At 40.0% G+C, this 21,391-nt stretch overlaps 1 protein-coding gene across 1 annotated transcript in view; it reads left to right on the forward strand.

Moving 5' to 3' along the window:
- The first annotated feature begins 330 nt into the window (after positions 1-330).
- Positions 331-21,391, forward strand: part of PCDH15 (protocadherin related 15) — a 1,256,363-nt gene continuing 1,235,302 nt past the window's right edge. The window contains exon 1 of the mRNA XM_043596132.1: positions 331-358. The gene's annotated coding sequence lies outside the window, so the exon portion shown is untranslated. The remainder of the gene's footprint in view (positions 359-21,391) is intronic.

A 21,391-nucleotide genomic window follows, 5' to 3' on the forward strand; every position in this document is an offset into this window, starting at 1 on the left:
CAGCACATGGCTCGATCTCACAACCATGTGATCATGACCTGAGCTGAAGTCCGACATTTAACTGACTGAGCCACCCGGGAGCCCCACAGAATTAAGTTTTAATTAGGAAGCATGCTCTTTCCAAAACTTACATGCATGATTGTAAGATTTACTCTTCAGGATGTTCATTAATTCACTGCAAACATACATATAATCTATAAGAAAATGAATCACTCCTGTGTTTTACACTTGATTGAAGTCTGTTTTTGATGTGACGTTGATCAATAACTCTGTCCTCTAGGACAATGGAAATATCATCATTTACTAGAAGCACTTGAAGTTTCCAGAACCCATGGTGACGGAAGGACAAGACAGCAGGGTGAGTAGCGGTTATGTTTCTCTTCAAATTATATCCTTTATATAATATCTTGTCTTCTCTTTTATATCATATTTTGTCTTCTACTGTATTTTATAGAGTGTGTAAGCATTACTCTGAAAGCATGGTGAGCAGCCCCACTGTGTTACCAAATAGACCCAAACTATAGTACAAGGTGGTTTGTTTAAAGTGGGACTAATTAAGGGTTTAGCAACTACTCAGAAACATAAGGAACTCCTACGGAAAATCTAGATATTTCTGGTTCAAAGGAAGTTATACTGAGAACCCAAGTACAATCAGGAGTTCACTGTAAACGTCTTTTACATTAAGTTCATTATGTTACATACAGAGTTTACTGTTCAGGCCCTCCTCCCCTTCTCTCAGTAGTTGTGTGCATGTCTGACTCAGCTGAGCCAGAAAGAGAGAAAAGAGTTAATCACAGAGTCTATAAAGTCTCTCCCCAGAGAAGCGAAAAGCCGGTATTTTCTCTTTTAATACATTAAAACAAAGCAAACCTTCTATCCAGTTTAAATGTATTATTCTTCATTGATTGTCTCCTTCTCTTGGAGGACGTTCTGGCAGTAAAGCTGTAGACACATTGCATCCATCACCATGTGTCAGAGGGCCACCAGGTCGATGGCTCTTTTTGAACTTTGCTGTTTCAGAAAACCATAGCTGAGTGTTATAGGCAGAAGTTTGACATTTTCAGGATGAAAATCAATTTTCTTTTATGTGTTTCTGAAGTGAGCTTGTGCTCTGATTGCAGGAGAAATGGTTTGGCTTCTGGAATTTTGGAGTTGCAAAATAGGAATTAAGATAAAATTTGGCTAACAGTCACATCAGTGACAGCAAGGAGAAATATATTTTAGCGGTCTCATAATGTTTTAAATCCATGGAGGGAGAATCAGAAATAGAAACTCAGGGAAATAAGCAGAGAATAATATCTTCCCAATTGAGGTAGCAAGTAGTGAATGAAATTTTTATTTAAACTTTAGCTTAGTTAAAGGTATAACCTGGTGTTTCAGAAGAACAAATACTCTTAAAGAAGAAATACATCATTGTAATTTGCATTTTATGGCAATAAGTTTATACATAGTGTGTGTATATACATGTCTACTTATTTTTTTTAATTCCTTTTGCTTTTAGTAGAATGTAGGCTCCAGAGAGATAGAGAACTCGTTTCTCTTAAGTATGGCATGGGAGGCACTCATAAATATTTGCTACCTTAATACTTTAAAATATTAAAAATGATATTTTACAATGTTATATTTTTATAATGTCAGTATAAATATGACATAAAGCAATTTTGGAATGGATTTATAATATTTTGAACATGTGAAGAGTTGAAATAACTTTCCTTTGTCTGTCATTATGACTTAACTTTTTTATGACTTCAATTTTTAAATATCTTCTCAAGTTGTAAAAGTGCTAACAGCACTTCTTCGTATACATAAGATGTCTGTGTTAAGTATGTCGAAACGCATGTGAGGCTTTATATTTCAAACAGTAGCTTAATTTCTCATGTAAGCCCATTTAAATTTCTGTGAAAGAACATATTTCAGATAATAAATTTTTCATGCAAAGGCACGTAATTTTTTTTAAGTTATGATTCCATTTTGTTGATGAATGCATAGAAGCATGGGAGTAATCATAGAAAAGAGACAAACTTCATGTCCTAGAGTTTCTTACTATTTCCAGTTCAAGGTAAGTTCACAATGAATTTTCTGTCTCCAAGCGTTCAAGGACATGTGATGTAAATATCTTTTTGAAGAATTATTAGTAACATGGATGTGTGTGTTTGCACGTGTATGTGGTAGATGGACGGGCATTCCTGGAGCTCTGTCCAAGTTTCCAGCACACACACTCAGATGCAGCCATCCTCAGTTCTCTGCTGTGAGAATAAGTGTCTGTTCTATGCACCCCTGCACTTGATAAGTGCTCGTCCAGTGCACCTTCCCCCCACTACCAGCACTTATATGGTAGGAGCGTGTTCAAAGGTCAAATAATAAAGATGAGGCCATTACAGTTCTCAGTACAGGTAAACTGGGTCATCATAGAAAAATATAGAACATATTGTGTTCGATATTTTGTAGAAATATGTTCTAAATATGTTCTAAAATGTAGAACATATTATGTGTTTTTAAATAAATTTAGGGAATAGTTTTGTCCTGATTTACAGAAAGGAAAAGTGTTTCTCTCCTTGGGCCATCGGTACACTGTTGGTGTACAAAAAATCAGAACACAATCGGGTTGGATAGGACTTTATTAATTCGGCAGAAACTTTCTCAATATATACTTTCTCAATATATACTACAACTAAGCTTTCTAAGATGTTACCTGCCCTATGCTCAGATGTATTAATTTCTTAAAGCATTTTTCATACCTTATGTAACTTTTTCAAATTATTTTTAGTTAAGCGTCACATTAAATATATTCAATAGGTAAATTGTTTAAAGAAACATTACTTTTATGGGCATCATTGGTAGTGTTCTCAGTTATATTCATAGGATGGTGACGCAGAATACTGACCATAGAGAATGTGTGAGACGCTGTCATGAAGGGACTCTGTGGAACAGGGCGAGTCCAGGAGCATCGCTGCCAGACTGTGGCCCAGAGGTCCTTGAGTGGGCTCACGGGGGCAGGCTTTCCTTGTCAGAAATCTTGTTCCCTTGAAAGCCTCCATTAGATGACACCAAGCCAAGGAGCTGAGATCCAAACTGGAGTCTGACTCCAGAATCGTAGCAGGTTCTACGGCGCCGTCTTTCCTCAAAAAACAGGAAGGCATCTGGGCTGGGGTGAGAGTTTGTACCTGGGTTGCGTGATTTACAAATCTGAGGCTGCATGTCTTTGCGTATTGAATTTGCCTTTGTGAGATCATCCCAGGTCGTTTCTTTGGAGTACACATGTGTCAGCTACGAGTATTTTTGTATCTGTTGGATGAAACGAATGGACTCACCAAATAATTTATGCACACGTCTAAGACCCTGGGAAAATAATACTTTTTATTTAGCTTCTTTTTCAGCCGTCAACCTGTTTACTCAAGTTGGAGAAATGGTTTGTTTAAAGCGGTATAAGTGAGGCTAACTATATTTTGTAAAGGAAGCATTGAGGTTGAAGAAGGCAGTAATTTAAGAATGATAAGAAAATATAGCAAGAGGCGTCTACATCTAACGGGGTCTGTAATTGTGTAACCAATCACATTAATGTACCTAAAGCCTGGTATTTCTGGCTCCCTTTAAATTACATTAAATAATTTTAAATCTTAGAGCATGGATTCTCTCCTCAAGTACATTTGTGGCTGTTTTGATGTTAATTATCCACATCACTCCAATAATTACCACACGAGGCGTGCTATAACTTCTACTTTAAGGAAGCATAAGCGGTCCTTGTATCATGGGCCAGGCGGTTTGCTAAGTGGCTTAATTGTATCAGAGGAAATCACTAGAATAATAAGTGAATTCACAGAGAGGTAGATATTATCAGATGAGAGCAGTACTGCAGTTTGGTTAAAAAAAATATTTTCTTGTGGTTTTCTAAAGCTTCATTTGCCCACCTGGAGATCCCCAGATGCCTGGGCCTGAGATACAATCCATTAAATAGATGCCTGTCTGCAACACATTTTGGAAACTTGGGGGTGATACGAAAATCAGCAACACATAATAGGAATACATATGGTATAGAACAGAAACCGTAGGCTCAGAGCTGTTCTGCCATTAAAAAGGAACCATGAAAATTTGTTTCTATTTTTTTTTTTTTTTTTTTTTTTTTACTATTTAGGTGTTGTTACTTTTAACCTAATAGCAAGATTTTGTACTCTTTTTTTTTTTTTTTTTCCTATAAAGGACCAGATTAAATACTTGAGGCTTTGTGGGCTGTGTGGGTCTCTTTAGTGACTATTTGACTCTGCTTTTGTAGGACAAAAGTGGGCTTAGATCTTACGTAATAAACAAATGAGTGGCTGTGTTCCGATAAAACTTTATTAAAACAGCCTGTGGGCTGGATTTGGCCTGTGTGTAGAATCTGCCAGTCTCTGCTAATAAGATGCAGAGATACTTCTGGAAATTTCTATCATCTATCTCTATCATCCCTCTATCGTATCTATATCTATATCTATATCTATATCTATATCTATATATCTATATCTGTATCTATATCAGAGGGTAATCAGAAGCATGTGGGGGGGGGAGGAAGGGAGAGAGAAAGAGAGAGAGAGAGGGAGAGAATCCCAAGCAGTCTCCATGCTCAGCATGAAGCCCAAGTGGGGTTTGATCCCACGACCCAGGGATCATGACCTGAGCAGGAATCCAGTCAGATGCTGAACCACCTGAGCCACCCAGGCGCCCTGGACATCTCTGTCCTTGAGAAAAGTCCTTTATTCATCTATAGTAAACCCTCTAGAAGTTACACTTTCAGGATATAACCTGTCTTCATTGATAACTATCATCCCCGGTGAGTACGTAGCAGTAAAGAGGACATTGATGAAGGGAATCACTTTTTATAGGAAATCAACTCTTTCAACCTGGCCACCCACACTGTGGCATTAATATTACCCCTGTGCTGGGTACTGGACAGCTAAGGAGGATGAGTTACATGCTTCTGTTTCCTCAGTGAGCGTTTTGTCCACTGGGAGTGTTGGTGATAATTTTGCACAGGGCAGGGATTGCAACTGGCACACAGAAGAATGGGAAAAAGGGTGTGATGGTGTCACATGACCATTAAAATGTTTTCCGAGGAGATTAAAAGGAACAACGGCAACAAAAAGACTGGTTACAGGTGATGGACGAAGCGTAATGTAGGAGAGATCGTGCAGATAGGCTTGCAAAGATCATGCCCAGCCTTCAGCAGGCAGCACCACAGCAGGGGAGGATAGGGAGAGAACTTGGGTGCTGTTGTAAGGGTGTGGGCAAGGAGGAGCTGCAGCAAGGGGGAAAGCGGGTTCCTCCTGCAGCAGACAGTAGGTGGCAGAAGGTGTGAGACTGAATCCTAAGTCAGTACCCGCAAGGTGCTTATGATCCAAGGGAAATGCCAGCCTCCTGGAGGATGCTAGCAGGTAGAGACACAACTTCCTATTGGATTAGGGGATACCCACTCGCCCTTAGGCAAGGACAGTGGAGTTTACATTGCGGGGATGATACCTTTTATTGCCTCTTCTAAGTTGTAGCAAAAAGCATACTTAACATCCTTTAAGTGGTTTTGAGAATTTCAGCGACCAAAGAGCCTAATCTGGATATTTGGGGACTGAATGAATATAAGTAGCAGTTCAATCTACACCACGCCCCTCTGCAACCCAACACAGGTCCAGTGTTTGTCACCCCTAGTGTGCCTTCAGCCCTGCACACACGTCGGGACTCGGGGCTTCCTCTCTGTTTCCTTCACTGTTCTGCTGTGCTGCTCATGTTCTGCTCCTCGCCCAGCCCTAGAGCAAGAAGCGGGCAGGACTGTCCCTGGTGTCAACCCTCTTCCCTGAGGAGGTTGGGGGGGGTGGGTGGAGGGAGGTGGGAGCTGGCCTGGCCGGAAACATGACCCCCCTCTCTCCACTTAAGTTCTGTGGCCCAGAAATGGGTCAGATGGCCACACCTTTGGCAGGAGAAATGGGAAAACGCCTGTTTGGCATTCTTGCCTTTTACAGGAAGTGAAAGGGGACGAGAAGATTCAGTCACTTCAGACGTGCACGCGGAGAGCTACGGGGATTTTGAAGCATTTTGAATTTAAATTTTTTTTTTCAACGTTTATTTATTTTTGGGACAGAGAGAGACAGAGCATGAACGGGGGAGGGGCAGAGAGAGAGGGAGACACAGAATCGGAAACAGGCTCCAGGCTCTGAGCCATCAGCCCAGAGCCTGACGCGGGGCTCGAACTCACGGACCGCGAGATCGTGACCTGGCTGAAGTCGGACGCCCAACCGACTGCGCCACCCAGGCGCCCCGATTTTGAAGCATTTTGTACGAATTTCCAGAAGATGATTTTAGCCAAACTGTGTATCCATTTTCAAAATTAATAAAGACAATCCAAACTTCTGTGGTAAGGAAAGAAAAAACAAAAAACCTGTGTTTTGAAGTAAGGTAAAAAAGCGATACCAGACCCAAACTGATATAACTGGTATCTGTTAGATGTGACGAAATAGTTGAGTTCTGGTAGCACCTTTTTAGACGTAATGTGCATTTGTGGTTGAGGAGTGATTTGTCATAATATGGAAGTGAGGGGACCTTGTGAGGGGCTGCTGCCCCAAGATCTGTGTGCAATCCCACACGTACCCTTTACTACCACCCGGCTGGACTGAAGCCGGGTGCCACACAGGACATGAGCCTCCCTTTCATCTCCGCCACGAGGATGCTGGTAATCGCCCTTCACGCTGTGTAGGTTTGTGGCAAGATCCAAGTGAGTGGCATTTTAAAAACTGCTTCATCAACGGCAAAATGGTCTACGTCTTCCTCTCTCTTGGTCTCTCCCTCTGTCTTCCTCTCCCTCTCCGCCTCTCTCCCTTCTCTCTTTTCGCACATGAGGCCTCTCCCTGGAACGCTTGAAATGATCAGTTCCATCACAGAGCGACATCCTGTGTGTCTCCGAGAGCTTCTGTCAGTCTGTTGTTTTGTTTTTTTTTTTCTCCCCCTACTTAAAACAAGTTGAGTCAAGCTATTAGGTGCTGCTGCTTTAATGATTACATCTTTTTCTCAATTCGGAAGCTTTTGTCTCTGACCCCAGACCCTCTGAAAGCCTGATCATATATAACCAGCTGTTATTCTGTTTGACCATTGGAGTTCGTATAGCAAGTTAGAGAAACCATAGTGGGCGCAGTTCTGTCTTGTAATAGAATTAGTGCCTGAAATGACTTTCGGGTCATTAAGAGTAAGGAGGATTTCCCTTACACGACAACTGAGGAGTTACAGATCTTGGAAATGTGTAAGGTCATTAATACTCCCACCCCAACTTACTCCTATCTCCTGTTTACACCCAGCACATCAGTAAAATCTCAAAGAATTAGCACTCACGTGTCAGATCAGAAATCCAAACCCATCACCCCTACTTGTACAAAGATTTTACAATCTTTGAATGTCCAATCTAGAAGCAAAGGAGATAATAAAAATATATGTACACACATACATAAAAATATATATACACACAATAAACTGCACACTTTTGTGTAATATGTTTTCAGTGATTTTCTGTGTACACACCCCTATCTATGAGCACTTTCACATGTGTGCTATGCCCTTTAGAGTGAAAGTAACCACAAATATAACTCAGATTAGCATAAACAATGAAGGAAGTTTATTGACTTACGACTCCGACAGTCCAGAATTCCTCAGGAAATGACTGATCCGAGGGCCGAGTGATATTGCCACCCATCAGTGTAGTTTTAAGATCCGATCTGAGTCTGACTTCTGTTCTCTCCGGAGCCTGCATGTTTCCAGATTTATATCCTTAGCATTTTCAACAAAGCCCCTAGTTCTTCTCTATCCTGCCTATTCATGTCACACACCCACCTCTGAACCAGCCAGTAACTGTGCCCAGTGCTTACTGACTTAGCTTGGGTCATAAGCTTCACATTTGGAGTAAGCTAGCCATCAGCATGCCGGGATCACAGAGATGGAGACTCTGAAAAACAGAAGGGAAGATTCCAGGTGGCAGTGGGTGAAGCGCATTCTATTTCCGTAATAACAGAATCAATTCCAAGTGTGCATGTTTAGAGTCTGGATTCCAACTCTTGATGTAAAGAACAAACACGGGTATTCTCCCCAGAGCATAGGAAATAAGTTTGTTGTCATGAACTATTAGATTGAACCACTTAAAGTTGCCACTTGGGTCTGGAGGCATCAAAAGATCAAAGAACTTACTATGGTTTAACCAGATGGAAAGAAGCTGTGTAGAAAACCAGACATGATTGCTTCAGTTAGGCCAAAGATTACAATCATTAGTACGTATAATATCTTCCAATGTTTAGCTGTCTTATTTAACATATCCATGCAGCAATGAATGTCATTAATTTTCCTAGAGGTATGTAGTTTTGTAATTTATTCCAAGAAATTTAAGCAAGAATGGAACTTCTTAAAGTTAGATACTCATTGCATACTTTATTGGAATACTTGAGGCTCATGGTTGACCAACAGTACAATGATCCTTAATGCACTGGTCTGTGGATCCCTGATGGCCCATTGTTATATGCATGAAACAGACCGTTTTACTTCTAGGGGAGCATTTACTCTCTTCACGGGCTTCCTGGATTGGTTTATTTTGGGTATAGCCATTGTTTGGTCCTCTCTGGACAAGTGTAGGTGAGTGAGTCCTAACCTTGGCTTGGTGTCACTGCTGAGTCTCATGGATAGGGCCTTAGGGAAGAACATTCGTATTTAGAGCCTTGTCAGGAAGCAAGGGTATCTATTCTTTATTGACAAGTACATATCAAACCTTGTTTTACAAAATATTATCAAGGCCTTTTGCCTCTTCATTTCTGTAGGCATACTAAGTACATGGAAACATCAGCCATGTCGTCAGGGGATTGATGGGGCTACCTGCCATCTGCGGATTAGTTACATGTGGAGTTCTGTAAAGAAACTGCTCCAAAGTTCATGTCACTCTTTGCACCAAAGGGAAAATAATTTTTATAAAACTATCTCTAAGGACCTCACTGAAAACTATTTTTTTGCCTCTATGTGAGGCCTAAAAGAGATTTCATTTTTCTGATCAATGATTTGTTTTATTATTAAATATACATAACTGAAAATGATTACTTTTTTTCCTCTCCTGTCAGGAAACTCAGAGATAACTCTGTGGTCACTGTCTTAGAATGTCACACAAGAGCTTTGGGGTTCATTTTATTTCACCCATCCTTCTCTCTTTTTCTAATTTTTTTAAAATTAAAATAACACTTTTCTTAACCAAAAAGAAACACACCCAAAAATAGTAAAATGTAGCGCATGAAAAGTGATAAAGTTATATTCGGAAAGAAAGAAAAATAAATAAGTCAGTAGAAATGACACCTATATCATAATCCACTAAAATAACCACTGTGAGTATCTAGGTCGGCATTCTGTAATGTGTCACTTGTATTTATCATTTGAGAATTGTACCATGTCACTGTTAGCGTCCTCTTTGGAACAACATGGTGTCCACACCTCTGTCCTCTGCACCTGCATGCTGACTCACCATGTCTCTGAGCCACACTGCCCCTGGCCGTCCTGCCCCCTCTGGTGGCTGTATGGAGAAGGCTGGCCTACAGCAGCACAGGGTCACTGTCACGAGGAGCTCACACAGGCCAGTGCAGTCTAGGGTCACATGCAGGGGTGCTGATGGGTCAGGGTGCAAGGCGAGATCACCCACAGCTCAAATTACGTATTTGCATTGACTAGAGAAGAAATGGTCAGAGGTAGAAAGGTATCACTGGTACCCTAGAAGTTCTGAAATGTGTACTCTCCAGATTCTAGATGTGTTAAGGGGTGAAAAGTCTCTAGATGCATCCTTTCATGTCTCTCTCTGATTATCCACTGAGTACCTTCCTCTTGGTGGTCTGCAGAAAGTTTGGAGGCGCATCTAAGGGTCGGGATTTCCTGAAGGGGGTGCTGGGGTGTTCCAGACTTCCTCTTGCTGCTGTGCCCTCCCTAAGCCAGAACCATAATATGTTAGTTGCTTTACTTTGCACCAAGCACTGAGCAGTTGCTTCAGCAATGCAAATCTGGGGAGGTGGGGGAACACACACTGACTTTTAGTTATTTTATTTTATTAATTTTGTTTGTGAAAGAGAGAGAGCACAAGTGGGGTAGGGGCAGAGAGAGGAGACCCAGAGTCCTAAGCAGGCTCTAGGCTCCGAGCTGTCAGCACAGAGCCTGACACAGGGCTTGAACCCACAAACTGTGAGATGGTGAACTGAGCCAAAGTCAGTACTGGATCGACTGAGCCAATTGGTGCCCCAATTTTTAGTTATTTTAAATCCACAGTCTAGTTTTTTTTTTCTTTGTGAAGCTTCAAAGAACCTTTGGTCCACTTGTATATTTATGCCTCATGACACTCTATTCATATACATGTGTAGGCATTTATATAAATGCAGATCTTTGTACACACATACAAATGCACATGGAATTTCGCAAATACATTCATTTGTGAGAGGGCACACATGTGAGCAGGGGAGGGGCAGAGAGAAGGGAAAAAGAGAATCCCAAGTAGGCCCCATGCTGTCAGCACAGACCCCCTGAGATGGTGACCTGAACCGAAACAAAGAGTCAGATCCTTAATTGACTGAGCCACAAGGGGAATCTACAAATACATGTTTTTAAGCCAAATTTTCTTTGACTAATATTAGTTTTCACCCTAGGTGAAATATTCCTGTATCTATCTATTGATCTCTCTTTCCACAGATGATCTCTGCGTAGCTTAAAACATTAAAGTTGAAAAGTTTTCATAGTTATTAAAACAACTAGTATATACTAAATCAAAGAATAACTGTAGTTCTTTATTTCTCATAGGTATGCAATTTTAATTTTGAAGTGGATTTTAGTGTCCTGAAAAACAAATTTCATATATATATTTTTTTTCTTTAAGAATTTTTAAAAAGTTTTATTTAAATTCCATTGGTTAGCATACAGTCTAGTGTTAATTTCAGGTGTACCATATAGTGATTGAACACTTCCATACATCACCTGGTGCTCATCACAACAAGTGCCCTTCTTCATATTTCACCCACCCCCCCCCAACCTCCCCTCTGGTGACCATCATTGTGTTCCCTATAGTTAATAGTCTGTTTCTTGGTTTGCCACCCCCCCTTCCTCCCACATTCTTTTTTATTTTTACTTTGCTCATTTTGTTTCTTAAATTCCACATATGAGTGAAATCATAGGATATTTATCTTTCTCTGACCTATTCACTTAGCACTATACTCTAGCTTCATCCAAGTCATTGCAAATGGCAAGATTTCATCCCTTTTTATTGCTGAGTAATATTCCAGTGTGTGTGTGTGTGTGTGTGTGTGTGTGTGTATGCATGCCAGTCTTCTTTGTCCATTCATCAGTCAATGGACAAATGAACACTTGGGCGGTTTCCATAATTTGGATATTGTGCATAATGCTGCTATATAAATATTGCCATGCATGTATCCCTTTGAATTAATATTTTTGTATTTTTTGGGAAATACCTAGTAGTGCAATTGCTGGATTTTAGGGTAGTTCTTTCTTAACATTTTGAGGAACCTCCATACTGTTTTCCAGAGTGGCTGCACCAGTTTGCATTCCCACCAACAGTGCAGGAGGTTCCCCTTTTCTCCCTCATGAACACCTCTTGTGTTTTGTGTTGTTGATTTTAGCCAGTCTTGCAGGTGTGAGGTGATATCTCATTGTGGTTTTGATTTGTATTTCTGTGATAATCAATGGTATTGAGCATCTTTTCATGTATCTGTTGGCTATCTGGATGTCTTCTTTTTAAATTTTATTTTACTTTTTATTTTTTAAATTTACATCCAAGTTAATTAGCCTATAGTCCAATAATGATTTCAGGAGTAGAATCCAATGATTTATCCTCTATGTATAACACCCAGTGCTCATCCCAACAAGTGTCTCCCTTAATGCCCCATCACACATTTAGCCCATCCTCCCACTCACAAACCCTCCAACAACTCTCAGTTTGTTCTCTATATTTAAGAGTCTCTGGGGCGCCTGGGTGGCGCAGTCGGTTAAGCGTCCTACTTCAGCCAGGTCACGATCTCGCGGTCCGTGAGTTCGAGCCCCGCGTCAGGCTCTGGGCTGATGGCTCAGAGCCTGGAGCCTGTTTCAGATTCTGTGTCTCCCTCTCTCTCTGCCCCTCCCCTGTTCATGCTCTGTCTCCCTCTGTCCCAAAAATAAATAAACGTTGAAAAAAAAAAGAGTCTCTTCCATTCCCCCCTTCCTGTTTTTATATTATTTTTACTTCCCTTTCTTTATGTTCATCTGTTTTGTATCATAAATTCCACTTTTGAGTGAAGCTACATGATAATTGTCTTTCTCTAATTTTGCTTAGCATAATACACTGTAGTTCCATCCATGTGGTTGCAAATGGCAAGATTTCATACGTTTTGATTGCGAGTAATACTCCTTTGTATATATACACCACATCTTCTTTATCCATTCAACTGTCGATGGACATTTGGGTTCTTACCATACCTTGGCTATTGTTGAAAGCACAGGCATAAGCATTGGGGTGCATGTGTCCCTTTGAAACAGCACACGTGTATCCTTTGGAAAATACATAGTAGTGCAATTGCTGGGTTGTAGGGTAGTTCTATTTAAAAATTTTTAAGGAACCTTTGGTACTGTTTTCCAGAGTGGCTTCACCAGTTTGCATTCCCACCAGCAGTGCAAAAGACTTCTGCTTTCTCTGCATCCTCACCAACATCTGTTGATGCCTGAGTTGTTCATTTTAGCCATTCTGACTGGTAGGAGGTGGTATCTCATTGTGGTTTTGATTTGTATTTCCATGATGATGAGTGATGTTGAGCATCTTTTCATGTGTCTGTTAGCCATCTGGATGTCTTCTTTGGAGAAGTGTCTATTCATATCTTTTGCCCATTTCTTCACTAAATTATTTGTTTTTGGGGTGTGAAGTTTGGTAAGTTCTTGAGAGATTGTGGATACTAACCCTTTATCTGACATGTCATTTGAAAATATCAAAATTCCCATTTTGTGGGTTGCCTTTTACTTTTGCTGATTGTTTCCTTCACTGTGCAGAAGCTTTTTATCTTGATGAGGCCCCAATAGTTCATTTTTGCTTTTGGTTCCCTTGCCTCTGGAGATGTATTGAGTAGGAACTTGCTGCAGCTGAGGTCAGAGAAGTTTTTGCCTCCTTTTTCCTCTGGGATTTTGATGATTTCCTGTCTTATATTTAGGTGTTTCATCCATTTTGACTTTATTTTTGTGTATGGTGTAAAAAAGTGGTCCAGGTTCATATTTCTGCATGTTGCTGTCCAGTTTTCCCAGCACCATTTGCTGAAGAGACTGTCTTTATTCCATTGGGTATTCTTTCCTGCTTTGTCAAAGATTAGTTGGCTATATTTTCTGGGTCTATTTCTGGGTTCTCTGTTCTGTTCCATTTATCTGAGTGTTTTTGTGCCAGTACTATACTGTCTTGATGATTACAGCTTTGTAATACAGCTTGAAGTCCAGGATTGTGATGCCTCCTGCTTCAGTTTTCTTTTTCAAGATTGCTTTGGCTATTCAGGATCTTTTCTGGTTCCATACAAATTTTAGGATTTTTTATTCTAGCTCTGTGAAGGATGCTGGTATTATTTTGATAGGTATCGCATTGAATATGTAGATTGCTTTGGGTAGTATTGGCATTTTAACAGTATTGGTTCTTCCTATCCATGAGCATAGGCTATTTCTCCATTTTTTGTATCTTCTTCAGTTTCTTTCATAAGTTTTCTATAGTGTGCAGGGTATAGATTTTTCACCGCTTTGGTTAGGTTTATTTCTAGGTGTTTTATGGTTTTTGATGAAATTGTAAATGGGATTGAATTCTTGATTTCTCTTTAGGTTGCTTTATATTTGTTGTATAAAAGTGCAACCGATATCTCTGTATTGATTTTATATCCTGTGACTTTGCTGAATTCATGAATCAGTTCTAGCTGTTTTTTGATGGAATCTTTTGGGTTTCCCATACAGAGTATCATGCCATCTACAAAGAGTGAAAGTTTGACTTCATCCTTGATGATTTGGATGCCTTTTATTCCTTTGTGTTGTCTGATTGCTGAGGCTAGAACGTCCAATCCTATGTTGAATAACAGTGGTGAGCACAGACATCCCTGTCAGTGTTCCTAACCTTAGGGGAAAGCTCTGTTTCTCACCATTAAGTATGATATTAGCGGTGGGTCATTCATATATGGCTTTTATGACCTCAAGGTATGCTCCTTCTATTCCTACTTTCTTGAGGGTTTGGATCAAGAAATGATGCTGAATTTTGTCAGGTGCTTTCTCTGCATTTATCGAGAGGATCATGTGGTTCTGGTCCTTTTTCTAATGTCGTGTATCACATTGATTGATTTATAGATATTGAATCATCCCTGCATCCCGTGAATAAATCCCACTTGATCATGGTGAATAATTCTTACAATGTACTGTTGGATCCAGTTGAACCCAGTTGAGGATTTTTGCATCCATGTTTATCAGGGAAGTTGGTCTGTAGTTGTCCTGTTTAGTGGAATCAAGGTAATGTTGGCCTCATAGAATGAGTTTGGAAGTTTTCCTTCCATTTCTACTTTTTTGGAACAGCTTCAAAAGAATAGGTATTAACTTTTCTTTAAATGTTTGCTAGAATTACCCTGGAAAGCCATCTGGCCCTGGGCCCTTGTTTTTTGGGAGATTTTTGATTACTGATTCAATTTCTTTACTGGTTATGGGTCTGTTCAATTTTTCTATATCTCCCTGTTCAAGTTTTGGTAGTTTACATGTTTCTAGGAATTTGTACATTTTTTCCAGCTTGCCCAATTTATTGGCATATAATTGCTCATAATATTCTCTTACTGTTTGTATTTCTACTGTGTTGGTTGTGATCTCTCCTCTTTCAGTCTTGATTTTATTTTATTTATTTGGGTCCTTTCCTTTTTATTTTTGATCAAACTGACTAGGGGCTTATCAACTTTGTTAATTTCAAAGAACCAGCTCCTAGTTTCATTGATCTGTTGTACGTTTTTGTTTGTTTGTTTTGTTTTGTTTTTAATTTTGATAGCATTAATTTCTGCTCTAATCTTTATTATTTCCTGTCTTCTGCTGGATTGGGGTTTTATTTGGTATTCTTTTTCCAGATCTTTAGGTGTAATGTTAGGTTGTGTATATGAGACCTTTCTTCCTTCTTTAGGAAGGGGTGGATTGCTATATACTTTCCTCTTATGACCACCTTTGCTACATCCCAGAAGCTTTGGACTGTGGTGTTATCATTTTCATTGACTTCCATGTACTTTTTAATTTCCTCTTTAACTTCTTAGTTAACTCATTCATTCCTTAGTAGGATGTTCATTGGCCTCCAAATATTTGTTGTCTTCCCCACTTTTTTTTTCTTGTGGTTGATTTTGAGTTTCATAGCCTTGTGCCTAAAAATATGCATGGTATGATCTCAGTCTTTTTGAACTTGCTGAGGGCTGATTTGTGTCCCAGTATGTGATCTGTTCTGGAGAACATTCCATGTGCACTGGAGAAGAATGTATATTCCACTGCTTTAGGATGAAATGTTCTGAATATATCTGTTAATTCCATCTGATCCAGTGTGTCATTCAAAGCCATTGTTTTCTTGTTGATTTTCTGATTAGATGATCTGTCCATTGCTGTGAGTGGAATGTTGATGTCCCCTACTATTATGATATTATCATCAATGAGTTTCTGTATGTTTGTGATTATTTGATTTATATATTTGGGTGCCATCACTTTTGGGGCATAAACATTAACAATTGTTTCATCTTGGTGAATAGACCCCTTAATTATGATATAATGTCCTTCTTTATCTCTTGTTACAGTCTTTATTTTAAAATCTAGATTGTCTGATAAAAGTATGGCTATTCCGGCTTTCTTTTGGCAACCATTAGCATGATAGATGGTTCTCCATCCCCTTACTTTCAATCTGAAGGTGTCTCTAGGTCTAAAATAGGTCTCTTGTAAACAGCATATAGATGGATCTTGTTTTCTTATCCATTCTGTTACCCTGTGTCTTTACATTGGAGCATTTAGTCCGTTGACATTTAGAGTGAGTACTGAAAATATGAACTCATTGCCATTGTGTTGCCTGTAGAGTTGGGGTTCTGGTGGTATTCTCTGGTCCTTTCTAGTCTTTGTTGCTTTTAGTCTTTTTTTGTTTGTTTGTTTCATCTTTTCTCCCCTCTCCCCTTAAAATTTCTTGCAGGGCTGGTTTAGTGGTTATAATCTCCTGTAGTTTTTGTTTGTCTGGGAAACTCTTTATCTCTCCTTCTATTTTGAATAACAGACTTGCTGGATAAATAATTCTTGGTTGCATATTTATCCAGTTCAGCACATTGAATACATCCTGTCACTCCTTTCTTACCTGCCAAGTTTCTGGAGATAGACCTGCTGTGAACCTGATCTGTCATCCCTTATAGGTTAAGAACTTTTTTCCCTTGCTGTTTTCATAGTTATTTCCTTGTCTGTGTGTTTTGTGAATTTGACTATGATATGCCTTGTTGATGGTCAGTTTTTATTTAGTCTAATGGGAGTCCTCTGTGCTTCCTGGAGTTTGATGTCTGTGTCTTTCCCCAGGTTAGGAAAGTTTTCTGCTATGATTTGCTCACATAAAATTTCCACCCCTTTTTCTCTCTCTTCATCTTTTGGACTCCTATGATTCGGATGTTAGTCCTTTATAGTATGTCACTAAGTTCTCTAATTCTTATATCATGCTGTTTTGCCTTAGTTTCCTTCTTTTTTCCCCCTTTGTTATTCTCCATAAATTTGTCCTCTTATATCAGTAATTTGCTGCTCTGCTTCATCCATCTTTGCCCCTGTGGCATCTATTTGAGATTGCATCTCAGTTATAGCATTTTTTATTTAATCCTGACTAGCTTTTACTTCTTTTATCTCTGCAGAAAGGTATTCTAATCCATTTTAAACCCCACATAGTATTCTTACTATTGTGATTCTAAATTCTGGTTCATACATCTTCTATGTATCTGTGTTGATTAAGTCTCTGGCTGTCATTTCTTCCTGTTCTTTCTTTTGGGATGAATTCCTGTGTTTCATCATTTTGGAGGAAGAAAAAGAATAAAATAAAAAAATAAGTAAATATACAATTTTGAAAACAACACAAAAACATCAAATAAAGGAAGTTAGATCCTACGTGTGTTTTGTCCTGTTTGTTGAAAGAAACTTGATAGAATAGAGAAAAAAAGGAAAGAAAGGAAGAGAAAAAATTGCATGAAAACATTTAAAAATTAAGAAAAATATATACAAGAAAATAGAACAAAATAAGGTAAAATAGTTTAAAAATTACAAAAAATATAGTAGAAAAAATCTTTTTTATGAAATGGAAAATATATTTTTCTCTTTCCATATCCAAGAATAAGGAAAGGGATGAAAAAGGGAAAAAAATAAAATATATGGGCCAGCAAACAGAATGAAATCCAAACGAAATTACATCCAGTTTCCCCTAGAAGTCAGACGATGAAGCACTGTATAGTCCATACAACTAAGCAGGTGGAGAGACTTGTTGTGATTCTCTAGGGCTTGGTTGGCCCAGTTGGACAAGACTTGGTGTAATGGCTCCGTTTTCCACGAGGTGGTGCTGCTTAGTTTCCTGGGGTGGATTGTTGTGGTGCATATAGGCATACATGCGTATGTGCAGGAGGGGTGCAAATGGCACCCCCCAGCTTCCCGGTCTTCAGATCAGAACTCTGCCCTCACTGATCAGCAGTCAAGCACCCCTCCTTTGTCTTTGGCTTCTGTCCACTCCCTACTTCTTCACTGTGACTAAGCCATCAGGCTACCAGGCAGCACCTCCCTCCTGAGTTTTATCTCAGATGGGGCTGTGTTTGCAAACCTCTCACTTCTGAGGGCCCTGTGGCTTGGGTCTACTCCAACCCTCTTGGAGGGGGTCTTCCTGAGCAATGGCCAGGTGCGCCCATCCCTGGGAATGCTTGCATGACCATGCCACTGCAGAAACCTAGACTGCAGCTGGGTGCCAGCCCACCCCAGAAAAAGTTGGAGCAATTGTGTAGCAGCAGCAGTTCAGGGTTTATGGAAAGTCACAACACACATCTGGTGCCCGGCTTCACCCTTCATATCCTTTTTCCAGCACTTGCAACTGTTGTTGTTCTCCGTGGTCCACTGGGACCTTGTCCCCTGGGGAGACCTCACAGTCTGTTCCATATATCCTCCCAGCAGGGGAATAGCCTCTCCCCATGTGGTCCGAGGACCCCTCAGACCTCGTTCTCTGTTTTTGGGGATTTACCCTTCCCACTGGAGCAGTGCTGGGTATTGAGTTGCGGAGTTTCAGACTCCTTGCTCCCATGTTTTTAGAGTCCTAATGATATTTAAACCCCCTCCTTTCTCCTTTACCCATTTGTTGTTCAGTACCTTTTGGACGTTTCCACTCTTTCTGTTTCTCTCCAGCTGTTCTTGGGTGGGGGGAAGTGCTTTCTTGTACTCTCCCCCTGTCTCTGTCCTCTCTCTGCAAGCAAAAACAGCTCCCTGTCCTCTGTGGCTTCTCTCTCCTCCAGTTCAACTCTCTGTGCTGCATACCTGCCAAGTTCTGTGGTTCAGGTTGTGTAGATTGTTGTGCTAATACTCAAATAAGTTTTCTAGGTGCACAAGATGGTTTGGTGCTAATATAGGTGCATTTCTGGGATAAGAGATGCAGAGAATTTTCATGCTGCTCTGCCATCTTGGCACCCTACCTTCCATGTAGTTTTTACATACTTAAGTGCTATAAAATTTTTCTTCATGTTAAAACTTGAGTTTAACTCATGTGGTCTGAAAATTTTCTGAACATACCTACAAATAACGTACTTCAACTTAAACCAGAAATTAGGCCCTTTTAAAGGAAACTTATATATAATGAGCTTTTACGTTGTAATTTCTTACTCTGTACAAGTTCCGTTATAGTCATTTTCTGAATTTAACTTTTAAAAAATTTTTGCTTTTAATGTTTATTTTTGAAAGAGGGGGAGGGGCAGAGAGAGAGACAGAAACACAGAATCTGATACAGGCTCTAGGCTCTGAAGTATCAGCACAGAACCAGATGTGGGGCTCAAACCCACAAACTGTGAGATCATGACATGAGCCAAACTCAGACGCTCGGCCTACGGAGCCACCCGGGCTCCCCCAATTTAATTTTTAAATGTTTAAATGTGTTTCTCTTCATAAGAATTTGACACCTTCTGGCTTAAGTCCATAGTTCTAGTGATTCCTTAAATAACTTGTTGGAGCCATACCCAACTCCTTATCTTCAATATGGGTGCATGATACCTGAAGCAACGCTGAGAATATAAAGTAGCAGAGGCAGAGACTTCAACCTTGATGATCGTGTCCTTGAACCTCAAGAACTAGTGTCCATGCTATTTTCACTACATGAAACTGTTCTGTGGAAGACAAATGACAAAGGAGTGGTTTTTCATACAGTGACAGCTACTAAGATAATAAGCTAGTGAAAGGTGGTTTAGACAAGGTTACCACGGTTAGCACAGAGGCGCCTTTGCACAAGAAACCCTCCTCTGAGGTGACTCAGTTGTTTAAGCGTCTGACTTCAGCTCAGGTCATGATCTCACTGCTCATGGATTTGAGCCCCTCATAGAGGTCTGTGCTGACAGCTTGGAGCCTGGATCCTGCTTTGATTCTGTGTCTCCTTTCTCTGTCCCTCCCCCACTTGTGCTCTGTCTCTCTTTCTCAAAAATAAAAAGCATACATTAAAAAATTTTTAAAAGACCCTCCTCTGAAAACAATTTGTCTCCTTTACCCCATAATGATTCCAAAAATACAATGAGTCCATACAATAAAAGAGACAAGCCCTAACTCCAGAACAATGCAGCCCATACCAAGGTGTCCACCTTGATGGGGCTGGACCCCAGCATCCCCCAAGGTGACCTGATGGGACACTTGTGGGCAGGATACAACCTGATCGCCATGGGATTGTCTCCTTGTCCTCCATGTTCCAGGCCTGCTCTCTATTTGCAGGCTAATTTTGTTCTCAGTGTAAGAGACTTTTCAGATATGTGAGCTATATGTGCATAATCAGGTAGAGTGGATCAGGGTATGAATTGAGCATAATTATCCTTTCAAAATAAAATATAAAAATTCTAATTTATTATTTTAGTTTTTACCCTCTTTTGTGTTTTTTCAAATTCACTTTTATTTTAGTTATCAGTGTGTTCCTCTCTAAGCATAAGGTTAAATATTTCCATGGAAATAAATCATGATGGTGTGAGGGAGGCTGTATAGCTCTAACCCTCAACAGTTCATGTAATGTTTATGAGCATCGTGTGCGTGTGTACGCAGGGATATATGCCCACTACACACACACAGAAACACATGTATAGTCATAAAGGCCATACATTTTTTTTTTGTTCGTGACATAGTTCTTGAACTTAAGTTTAAATATTACCATTATTTTTTCTCATTTGGGTGCTAACTGCTTTCTTAGGACAAATGTGAATTTTTCTTTAAAAAAATCTAAGATACTTTTCTCATTCTTTTGCACCTGTCTTCCTGTGTCACACTTCAAGGTCCCATCCTTGCTCACTGAGATTGTTTCCTGTAGTGCCCTAGAGAGCCATCACCTGAGCCTCTGGGCCCCTTGAATGACCCTGCTATCTGGCAGGGAAGGTGGGCCTCAGTGCTAATCTCTGTTATTTTCACGGCTTGGCTCTAACAGGTAAGAGCTTTATAAACTCTAGCCTCTGCTGATCTCTTCCATTCATCTTTGATCATCCCCTGTTTTCACTGCTAATGAATTATAGCCAATTAAATGTGGGTGTAAGAATTACAGGTAGATAGGTCCTTATTTATAATTTTAAAATTAAAAGAAACTCTGAACATAATTTATTTTTTGTAATTTATCTTATGGCAAAACCTATCCGGCCTGTCATGAGGCTCATTTTGACCCTGTTTAATCCCTCTTTGCAGATACTAATTTTTTTGATGATGAGAAGCAGCTCCAGACCCTGCTGAGATTTTATGTCATCTTCTGCATATGGAATAAATTATTTAAAAATACCTGTGTTTTGGCTTCCGCCTGTTAGCAAGGTTTTCCGGAGAGGGATGCACACTTACAAGTGCAACAACGCCTGGTCCAGGACAACCTGTGTGCACTTGTCCGTTGTTGGAAGGGTTCCATCACACCCCCTACGGGCTCGCTTCCCTAACACCCTTCTCAGTCATCACTTCTTCCTAACTGTCCTCTCATCCTTACTGATGTGGAAACTCATCCTTGTATATCCTGACTTTATCCTCGCCACCGGAATGGTGCTTATCTATGCACCTGTGTCATTCCTACGAGATCCTAAAGTCTTTGAGAATTGGATTCGTAGCCTTCTCATCTTTATATCCTCACAATCCATTCTGAACGTTATCTTAAGAAACAGCAGGGACT

The sequence above is a fragment of the Prionailurus bengalensis genome, chromosome D2 (assembly GCF_016509475.1).
Source record: "Prionailurus bengalensis isolate Pbe53 chromosome D2, Fcat_Pben_1.1_paternal_pri, whole genome shotgun sequence".
Taxonomy (NCBI): domain Eukaryota; kingdom Metazoa; phylum Chordata; class Mammalia; order Carnivora; family Felidae; genus Prionailurus; species Prionailurus bengalensis.